This window comes from Silene latifolia, chromosome 3 (genome assembly GCF_048544455.1).
Source record: "Silene latifolia isolate original U9 population chromosome 3, ASM4854445v1, whole genome shotgun sequence".
Taxonomy (NCBI): domain Eukaryota; kingdom Viridiplantae; phylum Streptophyta; class Magnoliopsida; order Caryophyllales; family Caryophyllaceae; genus Silene; species Silene latifolia.
In genome coordinates, this window is record NC_133528.1 from 87,921,395 (window position 1) to 87,943,610 (window position 22,216).

The window sequence follows — 22,216 nt, forward strand, 5'->3', positions numbered from 1 at the left end:
TCTTACCCTATAAATAGCCAAGGAAGCGATCAAAGAAAGACATTCATTCGCATACACACACATACATTCATTCAAGATCTCATCAAGCACGATACCTTGTGTTAGCGAGATTAGCATTACGATACAGTTGTAATCATCCTCCTACTCAAAACTAGTGCAATATTTGGCAGGGTACCGTCCCTCCCGCGGTTGTTCCCACATTGAGTTTTCCGCGTCACCAAATCTTACGTGTTAATTTACATTTCGTACTTTATTTCCTTATTTAAATACCATCATCCAAACAAACAATCGAATATCCGACGAGTAAGACCGCATTGACCCGAATCAACCAATTCAGTAAAAAATACCTAAACAGTTTGGCGCCCACCGTGGGGCATTGTGGTCGTCAATCGTTGATATCTAAATACGCAATAGATAAGCAAGCATCGGAATCCGTGTCAGGGAGAAGACAACCGTCACCACCGCCGACCTCTACTCAAAATCCAGCATCGACAGTGGTAACGCATGCTCCCGGACATACCTCAAGAACCACACCAACAGCAAAAACCTCTTTGCCTCCTAAAACTCCTACTGTCACAACCCAAGCCAGATCGGATAAGGGAGCAGCGAGCTCAGGCCTCACCCCGCCACCCAGTCCCACACAAATCTTGCTCGCTGGCGTAGAAAGCCTACAGAAGGCCATGGAAAACATGAGAGAAGACCAGAAGAAAGCTGAAGGTGAAGCAAGGAAGAGGGACAGAGAGCTCTGGGCACAGATAGATATCCTAAAACAGCAGTCTGTCATCCCAGTAAGCAGGGCAGGGGAAGAAAGGCCCCAGCTAGCAGATCTGACACATGGGGCATCAGGCGGCAGGAATCCACTTCGGCAGATACCAGCTGAACTGGTAAGAAGGTTGGATCTAGCTACAATACCATCAGATGGAAGAGTAACTCCACAAGGACTAGGATACCTCACACCGGATAACTGGCCGGCAGCCAGCCGTGTGGAAGCACGAACAGGTGGCACCCCTGACAGCAATTCCGCAGCAATTGACCAGACACCTGGAGCAGGATCCGAGTGAAACCAGCAAGTAAACTGGCAGCCGGGAACGATCGTTACTTCAACCCCCCTAGCTGCTGGGACACTTCAGAACCTTCAAGAGTTTGGCTCAGGAGGCAGCATGTTGAATCAGCATGCAGCTGACAGGCAGGCCCCGGATTCAGGTAGCATAACAAATCAGCAGTACTTAGAGTTGAGAGAGATGCTAAGTAGGGTTCCAGGACTGCCTCCCCCACTTGAGAAAGCAGCACCTGACAGTTATGCCGACTCGCCATTCGTGGACGCCATATCCATCACAGCTATGCCAAAGGGATTCACAAGTCCGAATATGCCTCTCTTTGACGGCACAGCAGATCCCTTTGACCATATAAGCCAGTACAAACAGAAGATGATGACAGTAACAACCGTAGGATAGGTATAAGAGGCCTGCATGTGCAAAGGATTTGGATCCACCTTAACGGGGCCGACACTTCGATGGTTTGTGAGTCTACCCAATAGGTCGATATCCACATTTGCTGAATTGGTGAACGCATTCACCCAGCAGTTTGCAAGCAGCAGGAAGCCACAAAAGCATGCAGGGGACCTATACAGAATCGTCCAGGGGGCAGGAGAAACCATCGGAGAATACAACACCAGATTCAACAATGAAAAGGTGGCAGTACGGGAATGTGATGTTTCGACAGCAGTAGAAGCCTTCAGGAGGGGCCTCCACCATGAGTCTGACTTGTATAAGCAGTTAACTATGCATCCTTGCCATAGCTTCGAAGCAGTGCAAGAAAAGGCTGCTACCGCAATCAGACTAGAGGAAGACATCCTAGCCAGAGCCAGCCTTCCTAATACACCGAGTGTTTCCAGTACCTCAGCCGTAGAGAAATCAGGAAGAAAGCAACCTACCAATAAGAGGGATGAAAGATATAGGCCATATGGAAGGGGAGTCAACAGAATCGAAGAAAATCAGTTACTCCCTACTCTGGCCGAATACGGATTCACTACAGGTATCGGGGGAATCCTGAAAGCACTCAGGGAGATGGGAGACAGGGTAAGGTGGCCCAAGCCACCGGTAGAAGAACAGGCATGGCGAAAAGATAGCAAGAAGAAGTGTGAATTCCATCGTGATATTGGGCATAACATTGAAGACTGTTACACACTACGAAGAGAGATCAAGCGCTTGTACGAACAAGGAGAACTGAACCACCTATTACCACGTGGGGGCAAGCTGTAACACCCCCATACTCCAAGTGCCTTACCAGGACCACTCAGGTATGAAGACATTACCATCTCGGTTACCCGAGGCAATGATAATCAAACAACAATGAAGAAACAACGTTTATTATAAATAATTTAGCGAATAGTTACAATCCTCAAACCAAACCAAAAGTACGATACATTGTGCTCAAATGATCATTCTAATGAAATGTAAATAAACTAAAAGCTACAGCGGAAGACTCCTATCATCATGTCGTGGCATCCCAGCTATCCCAGTACTCATCTCAATACCTGCTCAATATCTGCTCACCATCCCCGAATGGATCACCGCAGGTTTACAAAACAACACCGGGGTCAGTACTAATCACACAATCAATATGAATAACAACGAGAAGATAAACAGACAGCTTAACTGTCACACACACACACAACCAACCAATTCCCATCATCTCAATCTTGACCGTCCCTTTGGACCCACCACGCCGATGGGGGACCGCGGCCGTACCCACCAAATCCCCGCTCCACATAGTGAGCGATAACCCTGTCCATTAATGTGCACATCCCTTCTGTGGCGGGTTCCACAGAAGGCGAAACTAGGGCGTGAAGCCACTCCCGCAAGTGACCCCACTCAGCCGAGAACGCATCTCGAGAACCATCAACAACGATCACAACCACAATCACAATAAAATTATATATCAAACAACCAAGCACAATACATCAACCAATCATCCCATTATGGGATTAATACTGAGTAGGAAATCCTACCTGGTATGCACACAATCAGACGGTCTCTACAGCTGAATCAAAAAGCCTCTTCTATGAACCCTCCTCCTATCATACAACACAAAAAGGCTACCAAATCACATACTACACATAAAACCCCCAATCTCTAAATTAGGGTTTCATCAAAACAAAGGAAAGACAAATAAAAGGGTACATAGATCTTACCCTCGACGCAAGGAACTCAACGGTATAAACAACGACAAGAACTGACCGTCTGAACTCCGGAAATTGCTAAGAATGCGATTAAGAAAATGAACTTGTTTGCTTTCTCTCTTAAACAGGAATTTAGGTTTTGTAAAAGTGATTTAGAATAATGACGACGAAGCTTAAATACCTTAATCGCATAATTAACAAAACCCGAGAAAATCCCCAGAAAAACCAAGGCTACTCGATCGAGTACCCAAGGATACTCGATCGAGTACCCCCTACTCGATCGAGTACCCCCTACTCGATCGAGTACCCAAACAGTCGAAACTATTTTATTTCGCAACTTACCCTTACTCGACGAGTAAGGCCTACTCGATAGAGTACCCCAAGACTTATAAATACGGAGTATTACAGTCTTCCCTCCTTAAAAGGAACTTCGTCCCCGAAGTTCAAACCACTACTAAACAAAGGTACTCCCATAACATTCCCGACTCACAGCCAAAACAAAATTCAACAAAAAACATGATACTAACCCAACTCATCCCGACACAACATACAAAAAGGGGTATGAAACTCTTAAAAACTGCTCGCGATCATCTCCTACCCCCCTAAAAGAAACAAGGTTACGTCCCCGTAACCATACATACCTGATCAAAAAGGAAAGGGTAACACTCTTTCATGATATCCTCTGCCTCCCATGTGGCTTCCTCAGTCTCGTGGTTAGACCAAAGGATCTTGAGCAGAACTGTCTCACCACTCCTAGTCTTTCTAACCTTTCGGTCAAGAATCTGCTTAGGTACCTCAAGATATGATAAGGAATCATCTAGCTCTAAGCTCTCTGCCTCTAACACATGTGACGGGTCACTCACATACTTTCGCAGCTGCGATACATGAAACACATTATGCACTCTCTCTAAAGCAGCAGGTAAAGCCAGACGATAAGCAACCTCTCCAACTCGCTCTAAGATCTCATAAGGACCGATGAACTTCTGACTCAGCTTGCCCTTCTTCCCAAATCTCATAACCCCACGCATAGGAGACACTTTCAGAAGAACCTTATCCCCAACCTGAAACTCTATATCCCGGCGATGTAGATCTGCATAACTCTTCGTCTGTCCCGAGCCGCTCTCATCCGTTCCCCGATCATCTTAATCTGTTCCACCATCTCATGCACCATCTCTGGTCCTAAAACCCCTTTGCCTCAAAGACTATCGTCCCAACAGATTGGACTCCTACATCTCCTCCCATACAAAGCCTCAAACGGTGCCATACCAATACTGGTGTGATAGCTGTTGTTGTAAGAAAACTCTATCAAGTCCAACCTCTGTTCCCAGCTACCACCAAAATCCATCACACAAGCTCGCAACATATCCTCAAGAGTCTTGATTGTTCTCTCAGTCTGCCCGTCTGTCGCAGGATGAAATGCTGTACTCATCTTCAAAGTTGTTCCCAACGATTCCTGCAACTCTTTCCAAAACCTCGATATAAACCTCGCATCTCTGTCAGACACTATGTCCTTAGGGACTCCATGTAACTTAAGCACGTTCTTTCGATAGGCCATAGCCAATTGTGCCTTAGTCCATGTATCTTTCATTGGAACAAAGTGGCGACTTGGTCGACGATCCACTATCACCCAAATCATGTTGTTACCTTGTTGACTCTTTGGCAAACCCACAATGAAATCCATGGAAATGGATTCCCACTTCCACTCTGGTACCTCTAAAGACTGAATCTTACCTTGTGGTCGTCGCTGTTCCCCTTTAACCCTCTGGCATGTCAAACAACGGGACACAAACTCAGCTGTCTCTTTCTTCATCCCAGGCCACCAAAACGTTTTCTTCAAATCCTTATATAGCTTGTCTCCACCTGGATGAACTGAATATGGTGTACAATGTGCCTCTGTCATGATAGTCTTTTTCAACTCCTCATCATTAGGAACACACCACCTACCGTCAAACCTCAAACTACCATCGTATGAATAGAAAAGCGGGACACTTTGTCCCTTTCTCTACTCCAGCTCTCCACTCAACTATCTTAGGATCCAAAGCCCGCTTACCTCGAATGTCATCATAAAACTCAAGCTGTCTTTGTCATATCACCCATGGCATCTCCTTTCTGCATCATATGTATCCCAAAACTCGCTACCTCATCTCTCAGCCTCATCAAAGATAGAGCTGTACACAAAGAATGTACACTCTTCCTACTCAAAGCATCAGCTACAACATTGGCCTTCCCTTCATGGTAGATGATTTCCATGTCATAATCGCCAATCAGCTCCATCCACCTCCTCTGTCTCATGTTCAACTCCTTCTGCGTGAATATGTACTTGAGACTCTTGTGATCCGAAAATACCTTAAAGATTGCTCCATAAAGGTAATGTCTCCAAATCTTGAGAGCAAACACCACCGCACCCAACTCCAGATCATGAGTGGGGTAGTTCTCCTCATAAGGCTTCAATTGCCTAGAGGCATAGGCAATCACTTTACCATTCTGCATCAACACACATCCCAACCCATTCTTCGAGGCATCTGTATAAACCTCAAAGTTCTCACTCCCTTCAGGCAATGCTAAGACAGGAGGTGTGGTCAAACGCTCCTTTAATGTTTGGAACGCCGTCTCACAACTCTCATCCCAACGGAACCTGTTCTCCTTTCTCATCAACGCTGTCATAGGTCTAGCTATCTTGGAGAAGTCTTTCACGAACCGTCTGTAGTATCCAGCTAGACCCAAGAAACTCCTAACCTCAGCAACATTCTTTGGTGCTTCCCACTTAGTTACTGCCTCTATCTTCGCCGGATCCACAGCTACTCCATCTTTAGAGATTACATGCCCCAGAAACGCAACTTTCTCTAACCAGAACTCACACTTGGACAGCTTAGCATACAACTCATGATCCCTCAAAGTCTGCAACACGATCCTCAAATGCTCCTCATGCTCCTCCTTAGTCTTAGAGTAGACTAAGATATCATCGATAAACACCACTACAAACTGGTCCAAGAACGTACGAAAATTCTATTCATCAAATCCATAAACACCTGGCGCATTAGACAACCCAAACGGCATCACCACATACTCATAATGGCCATACCTCGACGTGAAAGCTGTCTTCGGTATGTCCACCTCTCTAATCTTCACCTGATGGTACCCCGACCTCAAATCAATCTTAGAAAAGACTGTTGCACCACTCAACTGATCAAAAAGGTCATCAATCCTTGGCAAAGGATACTTGTTCTTTATCGTCACTCGGTTCAGCTCCCTGTAATCTATGCACAACCTCAAACTCCCATCTTTCTTCTTCACGAAAAGAACTGGTGCTCCCCACGGCGATACACTTGGTCTAATGTATCCCTTCTCTATCAGATCATCCAACTGCTTCCTAAGCTCCTCCATCTCCTTAGGACCCATACGATACGGTGCCTTAGAGATTGGCCCCGTCCCTGGTTTCAACTCCACGGTGAAATCTATCTCCCTCTTCGGTGGCAACCCCGGAATCTCCTCTGGAAAAACATCTTCAAACTCTCCCACCACTGGTATCTCATCAACTGTCGGACTCTCTATCCGGTCATCTCTCACATGGCATAAGATCAAAGGACACCCCTTCCTCAGATAAGACTTCAAGGTGACAGCTGCAATCAACTTAACTTTGGGTTTGACTAGAAACCCACGATAAGACACACTAACACCCTTAGGACCTCTTAAAGACACTTTCTTTTGATGACAGTCTATCTTAGCTTTATACTTCCCTAACCAATCCATCCCAACTATCATCTCAAAACCGTCGAAACGAAACTCTAGCAAGTCTACAGGGAAATCAACTTGCCCAACTATCATAGATACATCTCTAAACAATCTCCCACAAGATACAGACTCACCCGAAGGTATGAAAACTTGCTCACTAACAGACTCATATACCCTCAAACCCAACTGTTTAACATGACTCGAAGACACAAATGACTGAGAAGCCCCCGAATCAAACAAAACAAAGGTAGGAATACCATTAACAAGGAATGTACCGGTGATAACGTGCGCATCTTCCTCAGCTGCTTTCTTCTCCATCATGAATAACTTGCCACTGGTCTTCTGCCCACCTCCCGGACAAGATCTTGGTGATGTGGTCGGCTTAGCACCCGACCCTTGATTGTTGTTGTTGTTCGCTGGTGGTTTCTGATAAGAATTACCGCCGTTGCGGTTGCCTCCACTCTGGTAACTCTAACCTCCCCGGTTTGGCCATGATCCAGCCGGTCTGTTGCTCGCGAAGCTCTGTGCAGGTCTCTGGAAAGATCCCGGTGCACTTGTGCACTCATGTCTCTTGTGGCCTACACCACCACAACCATAGCAGGTCACTCCCCAACTATTACTCACACTTCCACGGCCACGCCCAAAGGAAGCCCCAAAGATCGAACCCGGACAGGAAGAAAATCCCTTGGACTGATTGTGGTTGCCTTTCTTGTGATTAGATTGGCCACCACCCTCGCTCTCAGACTTCCTCTTCTCACCACCTAACCTCTCCTGAGCCATCTCCACCAACCTCTCAGCTCTCCCAGCCCTCTCATAAGCTTCCTTAACATCAGTAAGGACTCCCACGGGTAACTTATCCATAATCTTAGGGGTCAACCCCCTCTCAAACCTCAATGCCAGATTCTCCTCACTCAAACCCATATCCTCAGCATACCTAGACTTCTCATTGAACAGCCTGTAGTACTCAGCCACAGACATCTCAGCGGTCATCTTAAAACCATCAAACTCTTCTCTCAACTTACTCCTCACATGTTCCGGTACAAACTTCTTCCTCACAGCCCTACGAAACTCCTCCCAAGGTATAGCAGATAACCCTTGAAGGAAATGTAGATTCATATACATGTTAACATACTCTTATATGTCTAAATAATTTGTCATAAAATTAAAACGGATCTTATGCATGCAAACAACAATATAAATAGAGGAGAAATCATGTCCTTACATTGTATATTTCGGCTATTAGGGCACAAGAGAGATCACCTTTCTCTTCTTGTTCTTGAGCTTTTCCAATGGAAGAACAAAGATCTAAGTGTAAGATCTCTCCCTATGCTTTATACCCAAGGCTTCACTTAATCTAATTAATATTATGAATACTAGTATAATATTAATCTTCTGAAAATTGAACCAAAATAGTTGGTATCTTTGGCTCCTAAAACCGGGTAGAGGAGAAGAGATTTTGAGTAAATAATCTCTCTAATTTATCATAAAAGTAGAGAGGAAAATTATCTTTCTAACACTAGAAAATAATCAAGTGAATGAATGAATAAATTAGAGAAGAAAAACTCCCTAAATGCTCTTGGTAAAACCGGTGGGGGGAGGGATTGGTTAGCCTATGCATGGGCATGATTCTCTAACCAAGAGAATAGGTATGCAAGGCTAGGTGTAGGGTGTCATCATATTGTTTCCACTTAAATTATTAAACATAATTTAATCACCATAATCCCTCCATATTTCGGTCCACTTAAGATAATATGGATTCCATATTATTTTTGTCAATTGTCAATATGTCACATGTCACATGTAACATAAATAGTTATGTATTTTTAACATATTAAAAATCAACGTATTAATAAAAATACGTCATATACAAAATCGACTTAGTAATTTCATAATTACTTGTGCCAAAATATTTCACCGATTTATAAATCACAACTGATTGTATTTATAACAATTCATCCAATTTAATTGTTACATTAAACAATTATTTCATCCGAGTAATGATACAATTCAATTACTCAGACCGTATCTTATTTAATCACATTTCAATATGATACGTAAATTTTACTTCCAAAATCGTCCGTCAATTTTCAAGTAATTTAATTAACTCGCAACATTATACGATCAATTAAATAATCAATTAAGTGTATTGCCCTTTAGGTATGACCTAGGGGTCAATCGATCACCACCGTCACACGACAAGTAATGTCAAACTCTAGTCACCAATCATTACCGATATATGTTGACCAGTTGTGATAACAATATTACTTCCCAATTGTATTCTTAAAATGAGATTTAATAATGATATTTAAATCATGTGATCGCACTATTGTTGAGGACACATTTCCCAACAATCTCCCACTTGTCCTCGACAAGTGTGCGTCACCAATTCTCTTGTCCTATTACTATCTCCCACTCAATGCAAGGTGTCTTTCAGGTCGTACTTGCAAGTGATCATATCGAGAGTGGTTTCCTCGATCCGGAGAATAGCGATTGACCGGACTTATCTATCATAGATACTTTCCGAGCGTGGCCACGCATTTCCAGTTCATTACTCCTCGAGTGGCCCTGAGATATTGTTATAACCCTGACAAGGGGTGGACAATTCCTATCGCACTCATTCCCTTCGACTAGCCACAGCCATCATAACCCAAAATATGCCCATTTGACCCCATTTACGAAGGTCGTAGTAACACAAATCAAAGTTAATCTGAAACTGTGCCATCTTAGGAGAATAGTCTTTAGTCAAAAGAATTGACTCATTAGAATACTATAGTAGCTCTCGCCACGACCAGGCTATATAAATTTGCCAGAACTCTATAAGCGGTCATTAGGCCCGACAAAATGTTCCTAACGATGCCTATGTGATCGACTAGTCATCTCACATGACTGTATGGCACTTGAACTTGCCATCAATCGCCTCACACTCTAGTCACTTCGAGACGTCACCTCATATAAGTAACTATGGGCAAAACAATGTTAATCCATGTTCACTTTAACGGGGTTCAATTGTCTCTACAACCCGTTTGGATGTAACAAAGTATAAATTAAGGATAAAAGACAAATGCGATTATGAACATGAACAAAAACAACACTTTTATTTCATTTCAAAATCTAACAAAAATTTGGTACACGTTTAAGTCCCATGGACGCAACATGCCCATCATGCTTAGCCTGCGATAAAGGCTTGGTGAGCGGATCGGCTATGTTGTCATCCGTCCCAACCTTACAAATCGCAATTTCCTTTCTTTCAATGAAATCTCTTATTACATGATACTTTCTAAGTACATGTCTAGATCTATTACTAGACTTTGGCTCCTTAGCTTGGAAGATCGTCCCACTATTATCACAATAGAGAGTGATGGGATCATCGGCGGTAGGTACTACTTTTAGACCTTCCGTGAATTGCTTGATCCACATAGCTTCCTTGGCGCTTCGATCTTGCTATGTACTCGACCTCCGTTGTTGAATCCGCATGATTCTGACTTCCTTGAAGCTTCTCCACTTACGGCACCACCGTTGAGCATAAACACGAAACCGACTTGTGATTTCATGTCATCTCTATCTTTGTTTGAAAACTTGAGTCCGTGTATCCTGTAACACGCAACTCGGTGTCTCCTCCAAACACAAGGATAGAGTCCTTAGTTCTTCTCAAGTACTTAAGGATGTTCTTGACAACAATCCAGTGACTCTCACCTGGATTTCCTTGATATCTACTCGTCATACTCAAGGCATACGAGACATCGGGACGTGTGCATATCATGGCATACATGATTGATCCAACAGCGGAAGCGTAAGGGATCAACTTCATGCGTTCAACATCATGGGGTTCGGAGGGACATTGAGTCCTGCTCAATATCGTTCCGGTTACCATAGGTACCAAACCCCTTTTGGATTTGTCCATGTTGAATCGTCGAAGAATCTTATCAACATAAGACTCTTGACTTAGCGCCAATATCCTCTTGGGTCTATCTCTATAGATCCGGATACCTAATATGCGTTGTGCCTCTCCTAAATCCTTCATTTGGAAGTGGTTACCTAACCACTTCTTAACAGAAGACAACATTGGAATATCATTTCCAATGAGTAGTATGTCATCGACATACAAGATTAGGAACACAACATTGCTCCCACTTGATTTCATGTATAAACATGGTTCCTCAACATTTCGAGTGAAACCATTTTCTTTTATAACATGATTGAATCGATGATTCCAACTTCTAGATGCTTGCTTAAGACCATAAATGGATCTCTTAAGCTTGCACACTTTGTTAGGATTTTTAGAATCAACAAAACCTTCGGGTTGTATCATGTACACCTCCTCTTCTAAATGCCCATTTAGAAAAGCGGTTTTGACATCCATTTGCCAAATTTCATAATCATGAAATGCGGCGATCGCTAACAAAATCCGTATGGATCTTAGCATGGCTACGGGGGCGAAGGTCTCATCATAATGGAGACCTTGGACTTGGGTAAATCCTTTTGCCACTAGCCTAGCTTTGTAGACATCGTTATGTCCTTCTATGCCATTTTTGACCTTGAATATCCATTTGCATTGGAGGGGTCTTGCCCCTTTAGGCAAATCTACCAAGTCCCAAACTTGGTTTTCAAGCATAGAATCCATTTCGGATTTCATGGCTTCAAGCCATAAGGTGGAATTAGGACTAGAGATTGCAGCCTTGTAGGTGGCGGGCTCGTCACTTTCCATAAGTAACACATCGAGTGTTCCATCTTCTTCGATAAGTCCCACATATCGATCGGGATGGCGAATTACTCGGCCCGTCCTTCTTAGTGGAGGAGGTACAACCGCGTTAGACGACGAAGGAACATCTTCTTGCGTCTCTATCTCGGTTTGTGGCTCTTGAACTTCGTCAAGTTCAAAATTTCTCCCACTCTGTCTCTTAGAAATAAATTGACTTTCTAAGAAGACAGCCTCACAAGACACAAACACTTTGTTTTCTTGAGGTTTGTAGAAGTAGTAACCTCGAGAGGTCAAGGGATAACCTACAAAGATGCATTTTTCGGATCTTGGGGCAAGCTTATTGTCGGGTTTAGCCTTGACGTAAGCATCACATCCCCAAATTTTCATATAGGATAGATTAGGAACTCTTCCTTTCCATGTCTCAAATGGAGTCTTTTCGGTGGCCTTAGTAGGACTATTATTCAAAGATAGAATTGCAGTTTGGATTGCAAATCCCCAAAACGAGTTCGGTAACTCGGTTTGACTCATCATGGATCGAACCATATCAAGTAGGGTTCGATTTCTCCTTTCGGCAACACCATTCAGTTGTGGTGTTCCGGGTGGAGAAAGTTGTGATATAATGCCACAACCTTTCAAGTGTGAATCAAATTCAAGACTAAGGTATTCACCACCACGATCGGATCGTAGTGCCTTAATCCTTTTGTTCAATTGGTTCTCTACTTCGTTTTGGAATTCCTTGAATTTCTCAAATGCTTCACTCTTGTGTTTCATTAAATAGATATACCCATATCTACTTAAGTCATCGGTGAAGGTTATAAAGTAGTCATAATTACCACGAGCGGTGATGCTCATTGGTCTGCATACATCGGTGTGTATGAGTCCTAATAGCTCACTAGCTCGTGTCCCTTTACCACTAAAAGGATTACGAGTCATTTTGCCAAGTAGGCAATATTCGCATGTACCAAATGATTGATAATCAAATGGTGTAATCACATTAGTAGAAATTAATCTTTTGATGCGATTCTCGTTTATGTGACCTAATCGACAATGCCAAATGAACGCTTCACTTGGGTCACTTGTTTTGAGTTTCTTAGATTGTATGTTATAAATATCATTTGTTGGATTTGAGGTCTCTAAAATGTAAATGCCATTAATGGAAGAAGCTTGGCCAATAACCAAATCATTCCTAGAAATAGAGCAACGATTGTTCTTAATGACAAAACAAAAACCGTCCATGTCTAGCATGGCGATTGAAATAATGTTTTTAGAGAGCGTAGGAACATAAAAAAAATTATGCAAATACAACTCAAAACCATTTGGCAAAGCTAGAACATAAGTTCCTTTGGATTCGGCCGCTACCCGAGCTCCATTTCCAAGTCGAAGATCCACATCTCCCTTGCTAAGCTTCTCCACATCTCTTAAACCCTGTAAATGATTACAAAGGTGAGAACCACAACCGGTATCTAGTACCCATGTTGTAGTGGAAGTATAATTTATATCAATAACATAAATTTCTTTAGGAATTGTACCTTTTGGAGTAATGAGTCCTTCCCTTATATTTCGCAAATACATAGGGCAATTCCTAAGCCAATGTCCCATGCCATAGCAATAATGGCACTCATCATTAACTTGCTTGAAGTTTTTGGCTTTCTTTGCTTTCTTCTTGAACCTCTTGCCCTTTGAAGCAAGAACTTGATTGCTAGAGCTCCCACTAGCTTTGGCATCTTTATCTTCCAGAGACAAAGACCCTATAGATCGTATGAGGTAGTCTTCCTGAGACGGACTCACACGAGGTCTAGTAGTAGTGGGTGGTTTAGAAGAAGTGATGAAATTTAGGTTTCCATCCGAACCTATCCCGAAATGAAGTTCTCTAGTTGTATCGAAATTATTGTTGGAGCATACGTCGTCAAGAACATGGTGATATGACTCAATAGTAATTTGTGCGGTAGCATTTGTTGGATTCATTGTAATGCACTACAAATATGGAGGAAAGGAAATATTAACATTTGTCTTTTTAAATCATACTTGCAAATTTAACAAGATATGAACATTTATATAGTGACTTCTACCCAACTATAATAAATGATTCCAAGACCCAAATTCATATCAACTTAGGCACGGGGTAGCCGATGAAACCCTCATCAATATAACTCGGTGGATTAACTTTTTAATCGATTCTACTTTTAGAACTCTTGGTCGATAAAATTACTCTAATATTTATCTATAGCCCAAAACACATCAACAAGGGCACGGGGTAGCCGATGAAACCCTTATCAATTACTTTTGTTGAGTTCAATCCAAATTTCGAATAAATGTGTCCATTATCCAAACCCATATTAATTTAGGCACGGGGTAGCCGATGAAACCCTCATCAACATGAATTCGGTGGATTAGACATTTATCACCCACTTCCCCTACGTAACAAGGTTTGTACCCCGGGGTAGCCGAGTGCACTCCCTCGCGAAATAGGTTTTCATGGTTTCTACTATTTGGTAAGGCTATGTCTCAATTAGTTGTTTTAGCGAGAGGTCATGTCAATTTATTATCTATCACGTTTTAAGTGAACTAAAGCGGTGAACTACGATAATTCGAATTGACACGGTCGATAAACTCGATAAAATAACAATGCATGTTTAGTTATGGCGATTTAGCGATGCATGTGACATAAAATAAAATGCAAGCATAAAAGTAAATAAATCCTAGTATGGCCTTTCCTAAAATAGAAAAACTATTAATCTATTACATATTCGGAAACCAACTCCATTGGTCCCTTGAACTTCGGTTGTGGCACGCATCTCGAGGTAACACCGTCTTTATGAATCGCCATTCTTGAAGTAATCCGTCTTTTGGAACTCCGGAATGAATAAAATTACATAATAAATTACATAATTTCCTATTATACATTTGTAATTAAAATAAAATAAATCTATTAAATTACAAAACGGTGATACGAGATCACAATAAAAATTACAACCGAATCGATATTCCCATACATTTCGGGAAATATCAATTAAAATCTAAGGCCATACTAAGTAAAATTACATAATTCAAAATTACATAAATTAAAATTATGACAATCATAAAGAAAAATGCAGCATTATAATATGTATGAACATGCTCAATTTTTATGCTAAATCGCCTTTAATTAGCCAATATCATATATTACTCGGTTTTTACGGATTTGCGTGATTTCAACATTTTATAATCACAAAAATACATAAACTCATATTTATGCATAAGTTAATTACCCTAACCTCTTAGGACTCAAAATATAGTCTTCACTAATAATTTTGACCATAATTAACTTTTATTTACAAAATTGTTCATAAATGGACCAAAATTACAAAAATAAGCTATTAAACTTCAAATAAATCCAAAAATTTCAAATAAATTCAAAATTTGAAATTTAAATTCATGAACATTCTGGAAAAATTCCATGACACTCATAATGTTCAAAATCTTAGGTTAAAAATTTCGAAAAATTTCCGGAAAAACAATGTTGCGGTTTATCGATATTTAATAAAATAATCATAAAAAACATGGAAAATTATTTTCATTAACTTTTCAATTTTAGATCTGAAAAATACAATAAAATGCAACATTAGACGTTTTTCCTAAGTCATAGATTATGTTTTATTAATTTTACACTAATAATGTCACTATTTATGCTAATTTTTCTTCAAAAATTCATAAATCATGCTAAAAGACTTCTTTATAGCCAATTATTTTACACACATTTTGTAAAATTGCATGTGACAACATATTAATTTTCTATGACCAGATTCGAAATTTAACTCATATTAACCTATTTTTCTCTTAAATCCATATTTAATAATGAAAAATTCATTTTTCGAGCATAACAAGTGCAAAAATTATGAAAAATTACAGGTTATCTCAAAATAATATATGTGATAACATATCCAAAGATCAACTTAAAATTCGAAGTATAGCTAATTTTAGACCAAAAATGACATTTTTATTCATAAAATCACATTTAAATGCCATTATTGTAAATTATGAACAATAAAAATCCGAAAAATTAACCAAAATATCCTAAAACATTTTAGGACCAGAAATATTAACATGCATGTAATAATTTCGTGATATATCATAATAACACAAATTTTACAAGTTTTATTTTGTTATTCATATAACTCGGAAAAACTTTTAACCAATTTGCATGCAAACAACCGTGGCTCTTGATACCGATTGAAGGAAATGTAGATTCATATACATGTTAACATACTCTTATATGTCTAAATAATTTGTCATAAAATTAAAACGGATCTTATGCATGCAAACAACAATATAAATAGAGGAGAAATCATGTCCTTACATTGTATATTTCGGCTATTAGGGCACAAGAGAGATCACCTTTCTCTTCTTGTTCTTGAGCTTTTCCAATGGAAGAACAAAGATCTAAGTGTAAGATCTCTCCCTATGCTTTATACCCAAGGCTTCACTTAATCTAATTAATATTATGAATACTAGTATAATATTAATCTTATGAAAATTGAACCAAAATAGTTGGTATCTTTGGCTCCTAAAACCGGGTAGAGGAGAAGAGATTTTGAGTAAATAATCTCTCTAATTTATCATAAAAGTAGAGAGGAAAATTATCTTTCTAACACTAGAAAATAATCAAGTGAATGAATGAATAAATTAGAGAAGAAAAACTCCCTAAATGCTCTTGGTAAAACCGGTGGGGGGAGGGATTGGTTAGCCTATGCATGGGCATGATTCTCTAACCAAGAGAATAGGTATGCAAGGCTAGGTGTAGGGTGTCATCATATTGTTTCCACTTAAATTATTAAACATAATTTAATCACCATAATCCCTCCATATTTCGGTCCACTTAAGATAATATGGATTCCATATTATTTTTGTCAATTGTCAATATGTCACATGTCACATGTAACATAAATAGTTATGTATTTTTAACATATTAAAAATCAACGTATTAATAAAAATACGTCATATACAAAATCGACTTAGTAATTTCATAATTACTTGTGCCAAAATATTTCACCGATTTATAAATCACAACTGATTGTATTTATAACAATTCATCCAATTTAATTGTTACATTAAACAATTATTTCATCCGAGTAATGATACAATTCAATTACTCAGACCGTATCTTATTTAATCACATTTCAATATGATACGTAAATTTTACTTCCAAAATCGTCCGTCAATTTTCAAGTAATTTAATTAACTCGCAACATTATACGATCAATTAAATAATCAATTAAGTGTATTGCCCTTTAGGTATGACCTAGGGGGTCAACTGATCACCACCGTCACACGACAGTAATGTCAAACTCTAGTCAGCCAATCATTACCGATATATGTTGACCAGTTGACAGTAACAATATTACTTCCCAATTGTATTCTTAAAATGAGATTTAATAATGATATTTAAATCATGTGATCGCACTATTGTTGAGGACACATTTCCCAACAACCCTTGGTTTGTATATATCTCCTTGGCACTCACTTTCACTGTATCCCACCACTTGCCTGCTGCCTCCCTCAGATAGAACGCAGCCTGTTCCACCCTCATCTCATCAGGACAGTGAACTAAATCCAATATGTTCTCCATCTCTCTCAGCCAACTATCAAGAAGGTTAGGCTCCCCAACCCCCTTGTACTCTTTCGGGTTAAACCTCGCTATGTAGAGGCTGATTTTAGAATGATCAACCTCCTTCTCCTTATCCTTATTCTTATCCTCATTCACTTTCTTTAGGGTCTCAGTAAGAGCATCCTGGTGCTCTAACATCTTAACTATGTCATCCGTGGTCATAAGCTCAGCTCTCGCATACAAAGCAGTTCTCTTGGGCGGCATCTTGAAACTATACATATAAGAAAGGGTAGATATGAACACACGTACTAAACTTCAAAACACGAAAACACGCCACCCAGGACCTACTCGATCGAGTGCCCAAACATACTCGATCGAGTAACGGGCTACTCGATCGAGTGACCCTACATACTCGATCGAGTACCCAAACATCAGACCCAAACAGACCTTCTGATCTCTAACATACTCGACCGAGTAGCTAGGCTACTCGATCGAGTGACCCCCTACTCGATCGAGTACCCCTAGTTACTCGATCGAGTACCCCAAAACTCGATTCTGGATTCAAAATTATCAAAAACCCACCCGATCAAGTCAGTCCCACTCGATCGAGTCATACTAATTCAGAAAGCTACCCGCATGCTATGTCATACGCTAACATGCTAAACTTATAAACCACATTATATCATAATAATCATGCTACGCATCTTTTCTACTATCTACGAGATCATTTCATCATGCTATTAATTGCCACATTGTAAAACATTCAACATGCTATCATTCCATCAACAAATTTCTATATACCATCACTTTTCTTTCACATTCTCAACTTTCAACTTCGAACATCCAACAATCAACACATTTCATCACATTCTTACACAAGTTAACCAAACACACATACGACTCGACAAACATTTCCCCCATGTGACCGGTTCAAAGTTGTAGGGCGACCCCGCGACTTTAGGACGTCTCCCAAGCCTTTGCATTAGCTCCTACAACTTTTACCCCGAGTTCATTTTAATTGACTCTCTATGTTCATTAGGTTTATTGGTTACAGGTTTCAGGATCGTCTCGCTCTGATACCATTTGTTACACCCCCATACTCCAAGTGCCTTACCAGGACCACTCAGGTATGAAGACATTACCATCTCGGTTACCCGAGGCAATGATAATCAAACAACAATGAAGAAACAACGTTTATTATAAATAATTTAGCGAATAGTTACAATCCTCAAACCAAACCAAAAGTACGATACATTGTGCTCAAATGATTTATTCTAATCGAAATGTAAATAAACTAAAAGCTACAGCGGAAGACTCCTATCATCATGTCGTGGCATCCCAGCTATCCCAGTACTCATCTCAATACCTGCTCAATATCTGCTCACCATCCCCGAATGGATCACCGCAGGTTTACAAAACAACACCGGGGTCAGTACTAATCACACAATCAATATGAATAACAACGAGAAGATAAACAGACAGCTAAACTGTCACACACACACACAACCAACCAATTCCCATCATCTCAAATCGACCGTCCTTTGGACCGACCCGCCCGATGGGGGACCGCGGCCGTACCCACCAAATCCCCGCTCCACATGGTGAGCGATAACCCTGTCCATTAATGTGCACATCCCTTCTGTGGCGGGTCCCACAGAAGGCGAAACTAGGGCGTGAAGCCACTCCCGCAAGTGACCCCACTCAGCCGAGAACGCATCTCGAGAACCATCAACAACGATCACAACCACAATCACAATACAATTATATATCAAACAACCAAGCACAATACATCAACCAATCATCCCATTATGGGATTAATACTGAGTAGGAAATCCTACCTGGTATGCACACAATCAGACGGTCTCTACAGCTGAATCAAAAAGCCTCTTCTATGAACCCTCCTCCTATGATACAACACATAAAGGCTACCAAATCACATACTACACATAAAACCCCCAATCTCTAAATTAGGGTTTCATCAAAACAAAGGAAAGACAAATAAAAGGGTACATAGATCTTACCCTCGACGCAAGGAACTCAACGGTATAAACAACGACAAGAAGCGACCGTCGAACTCCAGGAAATTGCTAAGAATGCGATTAAGAAGATGAACTTGTTTGCTTTCTCTCTTAAACAGGAATTTAGGTTTTGTAAAAGTGATTTAGAATAATGACGACGAAGCTTAAATACCTTAATCGCATAATTAACAAAACCCGAGAAAATCCCCCGTAAAACCAGCTACTCGATCGAGTACCCAAGGATACTCGATCGAGTACCCCCCTACTCGATCGAGTACCCCAGCTACTCGATCGAGTACCCAACAGGTCAGAAACTATTTTATTTCGCAACTTACCCTTACTCGACAGAGTAAGGCCTACTCGATAGAGTACCCCAAGACTTATAAATACGGAGTATTACACAAGCAGCATGACAAGGTAGGCTCCGGGAAGCCTGCAAATCCACCCACATGCACCAAAATCATAAACGTGATAACAGGCGGCTCAGATATAAGTGGACTAACATACTCGGCAGCCAAGAGGCACGCCACCGGTACCAAAGGAGATAGACCAGCAAATTCTTGCACAATTTCTCACAGTGATTTACCAGCCGTCACCTTTGATGAAGGAGACACATATGACGAACGGGAACATCATGATGCACTCATTATCACCCTGTCAATGGCTAACTGCACAGTTAGGAAGGTCTTGGTAGATACAGGCAGCTCGGTCAATCTGATTATGCTAAAAACCATAGAAAATAAGGGATTCAGCGAGAAGGATTTACAGAAGAAGACTATCCCGCTAGTAGGCTTCAGCGGGGAGACAGCTAACTCGCTGGGTGAGATAGTCATCCCAACCTACGTGGGAGGAGTTAATAAGCAGATCAGGTACCTGGTCATAGACGGACCCTCTACCTACAATGTTATCCTGGGAAGGTCGGGGCTGCACCAGATGAAGGCAGTCCCTTCAACGTATCACCAATGCATAAAATTCCCCACACCATGGGGAGTAGAGACAATAAGAAGAGATCAGGAGTGTTAGAAATCATTAGTCTCATTAATTTACATATTCATATATGTGACATTTTAATTTAGTCATAAAATTAAAACAAGATCTTATGCATGCAAACTTGAACAAAAGTAGAGAAGAAATCGTCTTTCTTACTATGGAATTTCGGATATATGGGCACAAATGAGATCTCCTTCTCACTTGTTCTTGAGCTTCCTTATAATGGATGAACAAGGATCCAAAATAGAATCCCTCCCAAAAGTTTATACCCAAGGTAACCTCTTAATAACTTATATATTTATGAACTAGTAAAATATAAGTTTTACTCAAAATATGACACAAAAATTAATTTTGTTCTCTTGTCTTTTTTGGCCAAGAGGAAGGATTTTTGGAGATTTTATTTCTCTAATTTTTCATAAGATGTAGAGAGAAAAATTTTATAATTTCTTACACTAGAAATTATAATGTGAAGTAGTGAATGATTAAGAGAAAAAACCATTGGCCTTTTACACCTCCAAAAACCGGTTGGCATAGGGAGAGTAGAGCCAATGCATGAGCTTGTTATTCTACCCAAGAAAGAATAGGTATGCATGGCTATATTAGGTTGCAATCATCATGTTTTCCACTTAAAAATAATTAACACAATTTAAACCTAATACTCCCTCCATTTTCGGCAGTTATATAAAATGGGAGGTCCATTTTATATTTGTCATTTGTCAATTGTCACATGTTACTAGTCATGTGTAATTGTAATGTATTTTTAACATATTAAAAATCAACGTATTAATAAAAATACGTCATGTACAAAATCGACTTAGTAATTCATAATTACTTGTACCAAAACGGTTTATCAATTATAAATCACAACGTCTTGTATTTATAATAAATTATTCATTCAGTTTCAATTGTTTTGTAAACAATAGTTTTATCTAAGTAATAAAACAATTTGATTACTTAGACCGTATCTTATTTAATCGAATTACAATAAGACACGTCAATAATACTCACAAAATCGTCCGTCATTTTAAGCAATTTAATTAACCCGTATCGACATACGATCAATTTAAATAATCAATTAAGAGTGTCACCCTTTAGGTATGACCTAAGGGGATCAACTGATCACCACCGTCGCACGACAGTAATGTCAAACTCTAGTCAGCCAATCATTACCGATATGTGTGGACCAGTTGACTGTAAAATATTACATCCCACATGTATTCTCAAAATGAGATTTAAACATGTGATCATCATGATCAACAGTTGTGATAGCATTATTGTCGGAGGACACATATTCCAACAATCTCCCACTTGTCCTCGACAAGTGTGCGTCACCAATTCTCTTGTCCTATTACTATCTCCCACTCAATGCAAGGTGTCTTTCAGGTCGTACTTGCAAGTGATCATATCGAGAGTGGATTCCTCGATCTGGAGAATAACTGATTGACCGGAATTATCTACCATAGATACCTTCCGAGCGTGGCCACGCATTTCCAGTTCATTACTCCTCGAGTGGCCCTGAGATAATGTTATAACCCTGACAAGGGGTGGACAATTCTTATCGCACTTATTCCCTTCGACTAGCCACAGCCATCATAAACCAAAATATGCCCATTTGACCCCATTTACGAAGGTCGTAGTAACATAAATCAAAGTTAATCTGAAACTGTGCCACCTTAGGCGAACAGTCTTTAGTCAAAAGAATCGACTCATTAGAATACTATAGTAGCTCTCGCCACGACCAGGCTATATAAATTTGCCAGAACTCTATAAGCGGTCATTAGCCCGACAAAGTGTTCCAAACAGTCTGCCTATGTGATCGACTAGTCATCTCACATGACTCCATGGCACTTGAACTTGCCATCAATCACATCACACTCTAGTCACTTCGAGACGTCACCTCATGTAAGTGACTATGGGCGAATACAATGCTAATCCATGTTCACTTTAACGGGGTTCAATTGTCTCTACAACCCGTTTGGATGTAACAAAGTACAAGGTGAGTTAATGTTAAT